General features: G+C 39.7%; 1 protein-coding gene across 5 annotated transcripts in view; it reads right to left on the bottom strand.

Annotated features, from left to right (window-relative positions):
• The window catches only part of CTDSPL (CTD small phosphatase like), an 81,994-nt gene that overhangs the window by 33,506 nt on the left and 32,838 nt on the right, over positions 1-15,650 (bottom strand). The gene's annotated exons all lie outside the window — the stretch shown is intronic.

Raw genomic sequence — 15,650 nt, 5'->3', positions numbered from 1 at the left:
ACTATGACTGAATTTAAGGCTATTACCTCAGAAGTCCTTCTCAAGCCTTAAGATAGCCTCACAGAGATTTTCCATCATATTGAGACCCCCTTCCTCATGTTTCAACACATTATTTTCTTGTCAAACTCACATGGTGATGTTAGTCTATTACTAATCAACCTGGATCTCTCTACAATCACAGGTCTTGCCATACTAAGGTAACACACCTTGAGTTTTCCTACAAACGTCCAGATTAGGTACTGTAAATGACACAAAATGCTTCTAAATGTGTCTCTGAAGAAGCAAACAGATCTGAAATAGAAGAGTATGCAATAAATGCCTACTGATGCCTGGGCACATTTTCTAGCCTAATACATGATCATGTGTGTAACACGAACTCCTGCAAGGGTCAAAAAAAGTTTCCTCTGTTACTGTTTGACAACACTGTGGAGGAGAAAAGACATAACACAGACAGCAGCACTGTGGGCTGTAACACTGGCTACAGAAGCAAATCTGGAGAGGGTGTCACTAAACAAAGTCAGGAGTCCTGGCTGTTCTTTTCAACTTGCTTACTGATATTCCAGGATAAAAAAACCCCAAACCAAACCGAACCAAAAAAACAACAAAATAACAAACTGGTAAAAAATTGCATGCAGCTCAATAAAAGCAAGTGTACCATTTTTAAAGACTAACAACTCTAGATTTAAGTTTGGAGAAAATAAACGCACATAAGACACTCAGTGATTTCCCAAGATTCAAACTCCTAAAAAATAGATCTTGAGCACACATAGAAATAAAATGACTTGGCAAAAGTGTTTAGAATCCTTTAAGTAATACTCAAGTTGATCACTATGATTAATGATCTGTTGTTAGCTAGAAGTGTGTATTTCCTACTTCCAAGTGCCCTACCTGACAGACTCAGCACTCTTCCAGGGCAGGGCCAGGCAGGTGCACCCTTTTCATCTCATGCACTCTGCGCAGCCCTTTGCCTTTGATGTTTATCTGAACCACTGCAACACATGGTACTGAATGCTATCAATACTCAGCTTGTTATCACACCAACACAATGAGGTGCAACCATGTCATGTGTAATAGTGTAAGTAACTGCTCATTGCCATGAATACTGTGCAAAACCACCACACACAACCAGCCAGACACAGGCACCCCCCTGCTGTACCTTAGCCAGGACCCACTTACCCTTCTTATCCTTAAGCAGAGGAATATTTTAGCCTACAGAGATTAATGGCTTCCTTTTCGAGTCAACAAATTATTTAATTTAAAATACACGCCCAAACAAGTTATTTTCAAGTCCTTTTTCACAGCTATGCAGCAGCCCATCTTAAAAGTAGCAAACTTTAAAAAGTGGATTACACTGAGAAAAGAAAAAAAAAAGGGATGCTATCAAAGTTGTGGATTAATCTACTTGGTTCTATACACATTACATAGTTTCTTTACATTCTGCATTAGAAGGAATAAAACACTTCCCCTATCCCAAAGTTATTAGAGTGTAAGTGAAATTCTTAGTAAGTCCCATTACACATGTCTGTATATAATTATCCATCTTTCCTTCTTTCCTCAGATTATGGAACTGCCACATACATCTGCCTTTTCTCGTATGACAAATAACTCATGCAATCAAGGCAATTGGCAACAGAAATACAAATAATACAATTATTAATCTATAAAGAAAACTTAAGTGAAAGAAGAACTGTGTCTGAGATGGAACAGATTTCCCCCCATGGGGACTTAAGGGATACCACCATGCCTTGAAGGTTCTCAGGTACATGTATCTGCTTTGACAAGAAAGCCTCATGGTGCAGATTTTGAATGAACTGCTAAGCACTCTCTGAAAACATAAATCTTCTGATTACGTAGGGTTGGCATAAACTACCCATCAATACTTTCTCCTCTCAAAGCACTTGCAAGGTGTCCAACAGGTCCAACACTAACATTCTGTTCCCTGTATATTCCCATAGTTGTCAAAATACATATTAAGGGAGTGAATAGTGCTTATGTTATTAATTGTTAATAAGAGGAAAGTGTACTTGTATCAAAAATGAAATGTTTTTTAACTTGCACCATTAAAGAAGTGCTCAGATAACAGAACAGTCAGAATTGTGCAGATTTGTGCATGTCTTGTGTGCTTAAGGAACTGTTTCTTCAAAGACATTTGTAAACCAAAACCTATCTAAACACTGCTTTTCAACACTCCAGTTGAACAGAAAACTGTGGTCATTGCTCTTACATGCTACAGTAAAAGACTCATTCTCAAAATGTCGCATTCTGTTTGCAATAAATTTGTAGAAATGTGTCTAGAAATCCCTACCTGTGTAGCTGTGACGGACTTTCGCAAAACAGCTCTCAAGAGAACCCGAATCACAAAGCACAAGCAAGTTTGTTGCAGTATCATTCAGGCAGAGAGAACTGCTTTCTGACCTTTAACACTGAAATATGCTGAAATTATAATGGGAAGCATAATGCTGTGTCCTGCTCCCTATAGTTAGTGCCATAGAAACCTTTTAATAATTTAGTATTTTCAGCTTCTACTTAAAAATCTGACAGCAAATAATCACACTTGAATGCTTAAAACAGAAATGCCCCTTTTTTTTTTTGAATGAAAAAAGCATTCATCACCAGCTTTTGTTTTTCCTGGACTTAGTAAGGTACACAATTGTTAACATTAAACTTCATTCTGCAAACAATTTTTATGCATAAAATAGTCCTCCAAAACCAAAACTGCATTTTGTAATAAGGTCCAGTTTATATTCTAGGCTGGGTCTGAGGTAGGTCTTCAACATTTCTATCAAGTTCGTAAAAAGTTAGTGTTAAGCAAGAAAAACTGATTACCAAATGTTTGCATAAGAAATGTTGCAGAGTACTCCTGAACTTAGTCTTCAGGAGGTTAATTAATACAAAGAGCATACAAGGCAAAAATTTACCTAAGCCACGTCATGTTTGCCCCAAACCTTGTTAACACTGAAGATCAAATCCAGGATTGGCTGGACATGCATAGAGCCATGTTAACAGCTTACGGGATGAAGTCCCAAATTTTCAAGAGGCATGCTGCCCAATAAACACTACTGCATTTAACAGAGAGAAGGTTGGGATGTCACATGGGCTCCAATGGTTATGGCTTGAGGAGGATGCACATGGTCAGGAGGTGTTTATAATGCACCCCCCCCCCCCCCCAATCTCTAGTGTTTCCTCAGATCTGTTTCCACCTCGCTGCTCTGAGCTGCTGTTTGCAGCAAGCCTTTCAATCAGGTATAAATTACAACAGCGGTTTTAATTTTGTAACTTAAAGTCTCAACAGTACAGCAGACCAGCAGGAACATCACCACCATTTAAGAACCAACATTTGTATCTTTTCTACTTAGATGACAGAAAGAGGCAGTAAACAGTAAATAGTCTACATAAACATTAAAAAAACTCAGATAAAAGCTATTGATTTGTTCAACTCTTTTAAGAATACCTGTCTTTTGTGATCAAACTGTACATTCTAAATCTGGCTACTTGCCTTCATTAAGTGAAGTATTTGTTCTAGGAAAAAGAATCCTCCGTGTTGTTTTTCATCTTGCAGTTTTGCCATTCATAACACAGCTGTGTTTCAATAGGTCTCTCCACTAATTCAGATGTTATTTTAAAGAGATCAGGGTTTGGGGTTTTTTAATACTATATTATAGAGCCTTTACTACAACTTCATAAATTATAATTTAGGGTGCAGTAAGGAAGTTCTCAAGTGGCTTTATGTGCCATGCTATATTAACATACACAGGTATGCTGAAAAGATCTGCATATCTCATTTTTAGCAACTACAACAGCGATGTGCATCACAGAAAATAGTTCCTCCTTCCTTAGTTACACTGGCCTAATACACATGCTGTTTGCCTTTCTTAAAGCAGTGATGGCACAAGTACAACTAACTCTGAAGGTGCGAAGAAGCATTAATACTGAATTAGTACCACAAACTCAGCTACTCTGGATGCCAGTAAATTTTAAAGAGGAAAAACCTGCAGAGGACAGAACCTGTTGCTCCTTAAAAGCTTCATAGTTAAGAGCAGGTAACAATGATACTGGAATGAACGGTAAGCTGCATTATCTGAACTCCAAGTCTGAGCAGCAGCCAGCATATGGAATTTACAGGACACTTTTTTTTCATCTCCATCTTTTGAAAGTTACAAACTTGATTTCTGGAACTGATTTCCTAGGACATCCACAGAAGTACTATAATCATTACCCCTATCACCCCTGAAGGCTTAAGACAAATTTTAAGTGACCTTTTACATCTTGAACACTGCATACCAAACACGTAAACTCTGTGCACCAAGAAAGCCCAGGCAAAACAACTTCACCATATGACACCATGTTATTTGTGAAGACTGTAACCAGCAGATATCTGCAGAAGAGGTGAAGAAAGGAGCAACACAAGACTGGGGCAATGCTTTCCCCTAGCACTCCCCCAGGTGCACTGTAACTGCAGTTTAAGAACTTCTTACCTGAAGACATCAACTGGGTATGCAACAGTCCTCAACAAATTCCTCTTTCATGACATTGTTCCATCACGTTTTAAACCTACACCAACTTCTAGTGTCAAAAGTATCCTGTGGCAAGAAGGTCCACAGGTCAGTCAGCAGTTTAGCTGTTCCTTAACTCTGACCCTACTTGTTTTCTGATCTTTGTACCATCTCTAATATTTTTGAGCAGGAGAACTAAAAGAACCACACGATGAAAGATGAGCACTATGAATTTACACACCCACAAAATGCTTTCTTCTCTTACTTTCCTGATCATTCCTCGTATCTTGAGTTTTACAACAAGATAATGTGATTTTTCAGAAGTCCTATTATAACACTAAGATCTCTTCATTATTAGGTATTTCAGGCATCACTGCAAAGATAAATCAAGAATTATCTCTTCCCATGCAGAAAATTCCACACTTAATTTCATCTGCTGTTGCAGAGGTTAGTAATTCAAAATCATGTCGCCTTCCTACAACTCTTCACAGTTGTTTTAAATCTATTGACAAATGCACATATATACACACACATTCATATACACAAACAAATCTGCACGCCTTTCCCTTACAAATTCTGTCACCTTATTTCCTTATTTCCTTTTCCATATGGTTTAATGCTACACTGAAGAGCAGGCTGCACAGATCCCTGCGTAGCTTCTTTTCCAGGGATCTCCTGGAGGTCTGCAATAGCCCTCAGCAAAGCGCTTTGTCAAATTAGCTGAATTTGTAATAGATTATTTGCAGACAAGGTCAGAAACAGGAGCACAGCTCTTCCTGTCCAGGAGCAAAGTCCCTCTGCTGCAGGTTTCCCCTGATCTGAAAGTGCAGTGTCTCACCTACAATTTCCAGCCGTTACTTCTAATGACAAGCCGCACTGCTCGTAACCTGTGTGCTACCCACTGCTTGTGCCCACGTTACTTCTTGAATTGCCTGCAAGTTTCTGGAATCCAAAGATGGTTCACAGAGCTATGTTTATCGAGGCCCTCTAGAAAGTCCTAATGAACCCATAGCATTACTAAGGTTGGGAGGGGCTCAAGGAAAGATAAAAGCAAATTTAAAAATGAATTGCTGCAATGACGTAAGTTTCAATGGAAGATACACAGCCATACTTTGGTTATACAAAGGGAACAGAATGAAAAAAAGAAACAAAACAACAAACCCCAACTACTACAAACATTATAATAGAAATTAATACAAGAGCATGCTAATAGAAGACATCTACACCATTTTCTCAAACCTCCTTTCATTCAGACCATCCTTTGGAGGCAGAAGGGTTGAGCTGCTCTTCTTCCACCAGGACGGTTCCAACAGCAGCACAAGTTACACAGTAAAGAAAAAGCTCTTCCCTCATGCACTATATGCTAAAGAAGTTTAGTTCAGTGTTTCTTCCATCAAATTTTGCTGTAGCTGTGTGAATTTACAAACCCAGCTTGTTGTGCCGCTGTCGTTCAATGAACCCTGTGCTGCTGCAGGAAGACACCACTGGTTGACTGGAGGGTTTCTAATCCAGCCCATCCCTCTGCAGTTCACGAGTGAGCTAAATTATAGCTGAATCTTTCCTAATTAAATGAATGCCATAGCCAGTTTCCCCTAAACTGGGTAATGAAGAGACTTTCCGTGCCTTTACAGATGAACTTGCTAAATGCAATAAAATGAACATCTGCGTAGCGTTAGCTCTCTGCTAATGAATTGTTTATAATACAAAATGGAAAGATCCAAGTCAGAATAAAGCAGTATTAAACAAAGCCTTTCTTCAAAAGGAAGCAGTTCTGAAATTTAAACATCATTAGAGATGCATAATTTCTTAACCTTCTTAAAAGGCTGATCTGATCTTATTAGAAAAAATAAAATTTTATATCCTACAGGACTCATGCTAGAAACAGTTAAGTAGCAGAAAACCACTAAATTTTCTTATAGGGCTCCTATATTTGTGATGTATTGATCAGGATAGGAATTATTTTACAACACTTGATGCCAAATCTGCTTGTGATGCCCACATGGCCTTTAAAACCCAAGTTATCTGCAGTTTCCCATTGAAAGGTTTAATCTTCCATGTAAACTTTGGAGAAAATATAGCAATAACAGCACATACCTGCTGCAACCACCCATACCTGGATTAACCTTGATACATGTATAACCCAAGGAAATTGCTCTGTTTATACTCAACATGATACACCCCAGAATCATCATTTCAACTGAAGATGGCAGCCTCTCTTCCCACCCCAAACGTAACTAAAGAAACCTCAGATTTTGGGTTTTTTCCACCAAAATTACTTCTTTGAAGGGAGGGATTCCAGACTAGCTGAGCCAAAGAAAAAACTTTCTAAGAAATTTAACTCTTCCTCCCTGCCAAACCCTCTCCCATGCACTGCATTAATAGTCTGCTCTGGACGGAGCTGATCACATGGAGAAGCTCCGAGAAATAAAAGCTGAAATATGCAAGACAGGTGGGGACATGAGCAAACGATAAACAAGTAACTTGGTTTTGCTTTTGAGATAATCTCTTCTTTACCTTTTATCTATTTCAAGTAGGTCACTGCATTTGGATCTGAAAAAAATGTCAATCTGATTTATGAACTTTTAGGAATTGTAGGGGAAACTGAACATTACTCTCATTAGCCCATTCCATGATGCTTTGGAAAACAAGCTCAGAAGTTACACCTGTACGCTAAGATCAAATGGTTATGCAAGAACAGCTTATCGCATTCAAAGAGAAGTTATCTAGTGGATATCAGAATGTTACAGTTTGCTTTCCATACCTGCAAAAGCCATGTAACAATACACTTTCACATAGTACCTAGGACAAAAGGAGAAACATAACTGGGGCAAATGTCAACTCATGACATCTAATGCTGTAGGAATAAAAAAGGCCTTTACCTAACCAAGCAAAGCCTCAGAAACATTTCTGTTGCAGCAGCTTAAAGTGTTTTTTTCCTTTTTTTTTGCCCTATATAAATTATTCATTGCAGTCCTCAAATCTGGATGGATTAAATACCTGCTGCTGGTTACCAGATACTCATTGTTTAAGGATCAAAAGCAGTGAAATTCTGAAGTAATTTTTCTAATACACAACTGAGAACCCAGCATTGCACTCTGTACAAGGCTGTGATGCATCATGAGAAACAGCTAGAAAATGTTAACACCAGCTGTACACAGAAGCCTCTTAACTGACAAGGAAGGATAAAACCCTGAAAATAGCACACAAAAGAGAAAAACTTGATGGATCCCAAGGCAAACTTCAAAACCGTAAAAGACCTGATACCCTTCAGTCTGCACACTGAGATTTGGTTGGACATACTTACATACCATCGTACAACCTTTGTATTTTATGTGTCAGCTTCTCATATAAGCCATGATGTCCCTGTCCATGGCAGGGGGGGTTGGAGTTAGGTGATCTTAAGGTCCTTTCCAACCCTAACTATTCTATGATTCACACACCTGTGCTGTCTTACACTGCTGCAGTATCTAAAAACTTAGATGGGTTGCTACTAGAAAATACTGTGTTAAATGTAACTGACAGCCCAAGTCTTTGCATTTATTCAGCTCAAAGAATGAAGGCAGAGCCACTGCTTCAGGGGCATTCACACTTCGTAACGAACTAGGAAAGTTAGAAAACTCTTTTAACAAGGTAATTAACCTGCTGAACTATGTTGTGGGTGGAACACCATCAAGCTCAAATCAAACAGTGTGGACACTGGCTGTCTCCTTTCCTGCTTCAGTGCTCGACAAGCTGACAGGGCTACACTGAGACCACTGCCAACTCTCAGCAGCACATGCTACTCCAAAGTATCTCCAGAGGACTGAAAAGTAAGTCTCCTTGTGATCCAGGAAGGAACTAATTAACACTTAATACTTTCATTTTAATGCTTGTCACTGGAACAGCCAGGGACAGAAGATGTATGAGAATACAAAGAAGTCAGGAGATGCCTACCTCCAGCAGCACTCTAGTAACAACTCCAGCAAGATGAGCCAGGGAGCTGCTGCACCTTTACCTTCTATAGAAACAGCTGGACAGTGTTTAAACAGATACCAAATGTGCCCATCCATCCATGCCTGGCTTCTCCTCGATCCTAGACAAGAGCCTTAGTACCTGTCCTGTGCTGTCACCCACCCACCCCATCAGCACCAGTATGCTGCAAGAGTGCACCAAGGACTGCATACCCTGGTCTTCAAGACTGACCTATTCACACCCTTTTCAGGTAGAACGAAGCAACTGCTGAGCACACAAAAAAAGGTGCTACAAGGATGTCAACATTTTTTAATGCATATCTGCATTATGCACATGTACATGGAGCTCATAGCTGAGCCTTTTCCTAGTATGTGCTTTTTCTGAGGAGAGCCGCAGCAGTTCACACATTCCAGGGGAGCCAATGCACATAAGTTTTCAAAATATGCATCTGCTTAAGAAAAGTAAGTAAAATTAGTAAATAAAATGAACAGCTAGCCACACTACACAGGTGGTAGTCTGAAACTGTGACAGAGCTGCCACAGGCACAAAGGTCCAGAGCCACCTGGAAAAAAAGGTTAAAAAAATTAAGAAGAAATACACCCCACCCCCCTGTCTCATTTTCACACTACAGTCAAGGGCAAGGTTGCAGCACTGGAGTCTAAATGTTTGTTGGCAGATGTGATCAAACTTTTTTTCCTTTTGCTACAATAAAATACTTCACCTTAAAGGCCATCAAGTTTCAACTCCCTGCCATGGGCAGGGACACCTTACATTATACCAGGTTGCTCAAAGCCACATCCAACCTGGCCTTGAACACTGCCAGATGGGGCAGGCACAGCTTCTCTGGGCAACCTGTGCCAGGGCCTCATCACCCTCACAGGAAAGAATTTCTTCCTAATATCTTACTGAAATCTACCCTCTTTCACTTCAAAGCCATTACCTCTTGTCCTGTCAATACTGTCCCTCTCTAGCTGTAGGTCCCCTTTAGGAAGCTGCTCTGTGGTCTTCCTAAAACCTTCTTTTCTCCAGGCTGAACAAGCCCAGCTCTCTCAGCCTGAACTAGATGACCTTTAAGGTCCCTTCCAACCCAAAACATCTGATGGTCTGTGATTCACTTCTCAGGTAAAATTCATGCATCGAAAAAGCACTGCTTCAGAACAGTCTAAGGGCAAAAGAAAATAGAGCAAATAATGCAAATATAGCTACAGTGCCAAAAGATTACTACTGTTTTTAGCTGGATGGAAACCAAAGCTAACTGAACTACAGAGGCAACATTATGAAGATATGCTACAAAATAAACATAAGTTTTTGCAGTAACATTAGGAAGCCATCTCTCTGTACCTATAGTGCTTCCAGAAGCTTCATGTTTTGTCTCAGCCACAGTAATCTGTAAATAGTGTAAAAGCAGTATCCATAGAATCTGATACACTTAAAGCACACCATGAAGAACTACTTTACAAAGATGTATTTTCTGTTAAAAAATCAAAGTATTTCAGAAGCTGCAGCATTTCTTCATCATCTGCGCAAGGACTGAGCTGCTCAATCTGGAGATTTTCCCAGTGCTGAGGTTTGGAGCGGCAGCTGAAACAGGAAATACTGTGCAGTCTGTGCATGCATTACATTCCTGTCCCGCCCCGAGCAGGCAGCCAACAAACAAACCTTTCTTCTAGTAAAAGACGGGGGAAAAAAAAAAGCCAAGGCAGACTGCACAAAGTTCACCAGCAGATGTGCCCCATGAATCCAAACCAGCCTTTTCTGCTGATAAAAAGAATTCGATGCATTTGCAATGTTGGTGTATGTCACGTCACAGTTTTGTGAAGCTGGATCAGCAAAGGACTCCCAGTTTAAAGAATAAAAATCTGCAATGCTGAGCTTCTGCAGAGTGCTTTAAATAAGCAGTAACTGCAGTGTGTCGGTGTACATTTCAAGATGGTTTTGCCAAATATTAGTAGCAGCTTACAATCAAGCTGCAACAGTCAATCAGAACTAGGTTTTATACACCAAAAAACCCACAACACCCTATTTGCAAAAAAAGGGGATTGCTTCATTTCCATTTTATGTGCAGCACTAACAAACAAGGACTCAGCACTTAAGTTTGTCTTCAACCATAAAGTAACGGTTAGTAACCAAATCACATGTTCATGTTTCTCAACTGTTCTGAATTGCTCCCAGGTTGGCCTCTTAAATTCTGGAAGAAATTTAATAATAATTTGTTAAATGCTTGGAGGGAAGGCAAAGAAGAAACAAACAAATGGAAACATGAGCAGCACATGGGGTCAAAATGGCAGCATCTCAGAGTCTTGTTAGTCACAGCCGATACCCTCTGGCATCGGAAGAGGAGCAGAGTCAAAACGGCAGTGAAGCAAATGTAAACAAGCATGTGTTTATAGAGCAAAACTATGTACAGTATCAGATCTGCTCTGCCTTGGATTGTGCTGACACGTAACATGGTGGGAACAGCAGAAAAGAACAACTCTTCGAATGCTGAGCAGCTAACACATAGGAAAAGCAGATACAAGCAAGCAACAGTCTGGCATCTGAAGCCGTCACACAACTCTAGCAGTTGCAGTTTTCCCCAAACATTAATTTAATTCAAAGCTGATATAATAAAATACCCAGTCTTTGAACCAATGCTGATTAAACAAAACCACGTGAAAAACAAGAAAACACTTTCTAAACCTATTTATTACACACTCTACAACTGTACAGACACTTGCACCAGGCACAGACACATGCACGGCCTCTGCAACCCCAGCCTTCACTTTCCTTAGATAGCCATGCCATGAAATCAGGATGAAGTTATTGAAGAGCTGTTAAAGCCCCTTTCTATGTGATCCACAGGCACAGCGCAGTGTGCAGAACACCAAGCCATCCACTGCCTGCACATCTTGGTCTCCATTCCATTAATTTTTCAAGTTGAAGCATGATCCAAACCTAAGGAATAGGGCTGGGCACCATACCTATGACTGGCTCATTTCCTTATCAAGTTTGTTCAGTTTAATAAATAGAAGTTTGGGTTCTCTTCCCCCTCAATGACCAAATTCACCACCTAAGGCTGTGAAATTAAGCTTAGTTTCTTTCAGCCTCCTGCCTCGAAAAGGCTGACCCAAACGTAGATGACACTTCTAGTACTCTTTTTTTGACATGAAAGGTATGAAACAAGTGGTTCACCAAAACGTTATTCTACCCTCTTTCCCCTCAAAAATACCACACCTCCAGCCAAAGCCATACCAAACCCTCGCTCATCTGAGACTAAGCTTAATTTACTTTTCCTAAATATAGCCATAAGATGTTCCCATAGAGACAGCAGCATTCCCAACTGTACTTTTTGCAGCAAATACTTCAGTAAGACACCAAATCTATATTAGCCTTTTTGCAAGCTTTCTCATCTCTTTCCTAGGAACAGCTCTTCTCTAACAGATCAATCTCACAAAAATGCTGTTAAGAGTGCTCCCTTGCAAGAAAATGTTTTGTTTCTCCATTTCGCCTTATGAGTTTCTCATTCACTCCCTGGGGATATTTTGGGACAAGCTACAGTTCTCCTTCCTGCCAGAGAAACTGTTCATCCAAAGCCTGCTCCCCAAAAGATACACCCCTAATAGTAAAAATCAAACCCAAAACTGGGATGCTTTTTTTTTTTTTTAATAGCTCCTTTGATGCCTGTTTCCAATTACTACTTATTTCTCCCAATCCACTGCTTTTGAGAATATAGAGTGCAGTTCTCATAAAACATCCACTCTGTGTGAAAGTACACATTTTAAATGATGGTGTTTCTGGTAACATTTTTTATAGTACCCAAGCCATTTAAATCATATAATTTCTGGACAAGACTGCCTTAATGGAGTAAGGAACATGCATTACTACTTATGAAATACTTACCTTCTTTCTTTGAAAAAACAGAAGTTGCAAAACTCCAAAAAGTCATTCACTTTAATAGAGATGTAGTTATTTGGACCAATTACTATTTTTCCCTGTTTCTCCTTGTCCCTCTCCAAATATCTCTCTGTTATGAAATCCAGATAAAAAGGAAGAGGATCCCCATGCATTTGAAGAGCGAACTTTCCCTAAATCACTATCATCTGTGCTTCTGTCATTAATATAACCCAAAACTAACAGCTCTAACAACTAAAACCGCTCCTGAAATTGTTACAGCCAGTATTACTTTAGCAGGTTATCTGAATCCAGTGCTTCTGGGAGCAAAATTAAAACATCAGATTTTGATTATAAACTTCATTCTTGCATTTTTAGTTTCATGGTTTTCTCAAGGACGAATCAAGAAGACACTTCAGTGTATCTGCTGGGACAGAATCTGACTTAGAGGAATTTTTGCCAAAGTAACTTCTTCTCTAGCTTTAGCTTCCATGGAGTAGATTTTACCCAAAATTAGATCAACCTTTATAAATAAGTATTTTTTTAATACTTACAGTATTTATGAACATTTAATACACAGAGAAAAAAATGTTTGCAATTTTATTTGCTTTTTTTTTTCTTTTGTTCTCCTTATATCCAATCTAAACTTCCCCTGTTTAAGTTTTAACCCATTACCCCTTGTCCTATCACTACAGTCCCTAACGAAGAGTCCCTCCCCAGCATCCCTATAGGCCCCCTTCAGATACTGGAAGGCTGCTATGAGATCTCCACGCAGCCTTCTCTTCTCCAGGCTGAACAGCCCCAACTTTCTCAGCCGATCGTCATATGGGAGGTGCTCCAGTCCCTTGATCATCCTTGTGGCCCTCCTCTGGCCTTGTTCCAACAGGTCCATGTCCTTTTTATGTTGAGGACACCAGAACTGCACACAATACTCCAGGTGAGGTCTCATGAGAGCAGAGTAGAGTGGTAGGATCACCTCCTTCGACCTGCTGGTCACACTCCTTTTGATGCAGCCCAGGATACGGTTGGCTTTCTGGGCTGCAAGCGCACACTGCTGGCTCATGTTCATTTTCTCATCGACCAGCACCCCCAAGTCCTTATCTGCAGGGCTGCTCTGAATCTCTTCTGTAACAGCATTTAATGCTACACTCCTAAGAGGCAAGTCAAAAAAAACCCACAGAAGCACGCTGCAAATTCTCATTAATTATTTGCTAGAATACCTGGCATTGCTCTGATGAAGCATGAGCCTGCTCTCCTTTGCTTTCAAACTCCTTTTCCCTGGGGTGAATTTAAAAAGGCCAGTAGGATACATGCTGTCATTTTTGAAAGACAAGCGTAATGTACTCATATTTAGTTTAAAACATCCGGATGTCTACCTGAATCTTGATCAGCTACAGAAAGAAAACCTGATTACAGGGGAAGGAACAGCCAAACCCAATATACATCTGCCATTACGTTAATATTTTTAGGTGTCTGATACAAAGAATTTTATTTCGCCACTGGCTGGATAAGTACCAAAACACAAAGCTGGGCTAAATATCAAAACCACCTTTAAGAACACGTTCAACTTACCTCATTCGGCAAGTCTGTAATTTATGTATTAAATAACTAAGTTAGTATTTCTCATTAAGAATTAAAAAGCCCAAAATGGTAACTATCACAGTCTACAAGATAATTCAGCCAATGCCAGCACCCCCTGTAAGAGCGTGGATGGCAGGTACTCCTTAATAGTAAGCGTACTTTCAACTGATTCCAAGAAATAAATCAAAAAACATTCATTCCTAGCTCTTCTGACCTTTTCCTTTGGACTCAAGATTATTGTACCTATTCAGCATTCCCAGAACATCAAAAGCAGCACATTCCCACCTGGAAATACAATATTCAGAAAGCTAAAACAAAAGATACTGGAAACTCTAAGCCTTGTGTGATAAAGTTACTAGAGTTTTGACTTAAAAAGCAGTGCAACTTGCCCAACTTCCAGCAATCCCTTTCTAGAACAAAGCCACAGCTTATTGCCCATTCAGAAATTCAGATAATATGAAAATAAATTATTTTTTCTTATCCCATTAAGTTTAACAGGAGGGGATTTTTTAAAAAGCATTCTGGTGCCTTAAGCTGACAGTTCAGCTGCAGGTTGGAACAGCTGCAAACACATTTAATTACTTCTCCAAATACCCAGAACATAAAGTACTTTTGACCTATTTGAAATACCCTAAACTTTGTACTCAAAGGAATGCACACAATTTAATACCTATGCTTTAAGTTCTAACAATCCTATGAAACACAAAGCTACCCACTTACTATTTTACATATAACTCATGAAAAAGCATGAATGACTGCTGTGTAACAGCTGAAGATGTTAAATGACCAGTGTCTTCAGGACTACAAGTTTGGAGAAGTCAAAAAATAAACTGTTTCCTTAATTCCACCAAAAAGAAACAAAAACCCCCAAAACCCAAACAACCAACAAAAACCCAAACACAGAAACTCCAAACCCAGAAGAGCACAGTAACTTTTTGTTGTGTACTGAGCGAAAGTGATGACATTTGTAGTTATGTGGACATATTCTACAAAACCCATTCTTGTTCTCCCCAAAACAAATGCCAAATACTGATCTTAGCAAAAGTAGAAGGTAAAAATAGCACCTGCACCCATTAGCAAAATTAAACCTCCTTCCTTGCTTCCATCTTTGGGATGTGTCTTTGTGCTGATAGTAAGAGATAATGGAGGCATGATGCAACAGAAATTGCTCTGAATTTTACAGCTCACCCAGGTCCCAGCCTCTCTCAGCTTACATTCTTGCCCAAGTTGTTTATAAAGAACACTTCCAGATCAGCTGGTCTCTGCCCAATCTGGCAAAAATAAAGCTGTTTTCTTTCATCACTGTTGCAGTGGCAGCAAAGGTGAGCAGTTTATTCAGCACATGATGACACAATACTATTCCCACTGCTTCTCATCTTATTCTTTCTTGGGGTAGAAGAGCCAGACTTTCACCAATTACATTAAACAGATCTTACTGTCCTGTTGGTTTTGGCACTTAAAAAACCTAGGTCTTGCAGAGCACTTACTCTTCATCTCCTAGAGAGGTAGGATTCTTGTCTTATTACCAGCACGTCTAATAGCAGAGGTCCCAGTTCAGCTCAGGGAAGAGAAGCAGCTGCTGATCTCATGCAGGAACCCAAACCAGACAACCAATCTGCTACATTTACTGCACTTAGTTGAGATGGAAAACCCCACGCATATGGGCCCGTAACTGTTAAATCACATTAAGTCAATAACTCTTCATATTAATCATATGAAGTCTATACCTACTGAAGCACTTAGAAGGCCATCTTC

This window comes from Neopsephotus bourkii, unplaced genomic scaffold (genome assembly GCF_033783945.1).
Source record: "Neopsephotus bourkii isolate Nb327-2 ecotype Australia unplaced genomic scaffold, CSIRO-AGI_Nbou_v1 NB_745, whole genome shotgun sequence".
Classification (NCBI taxonomy): Eukaryota; Metazoa; Chordata; class Aves; order Psittaciformes; family Psittacidae; genus Neopsephotus; species Neopsephotus bourkii.
The sequence above is the reverse complement of the archived record's forward strand: the minus strand, read 5'-3'. Positions and strand labels throughout refer to the sequence as shown.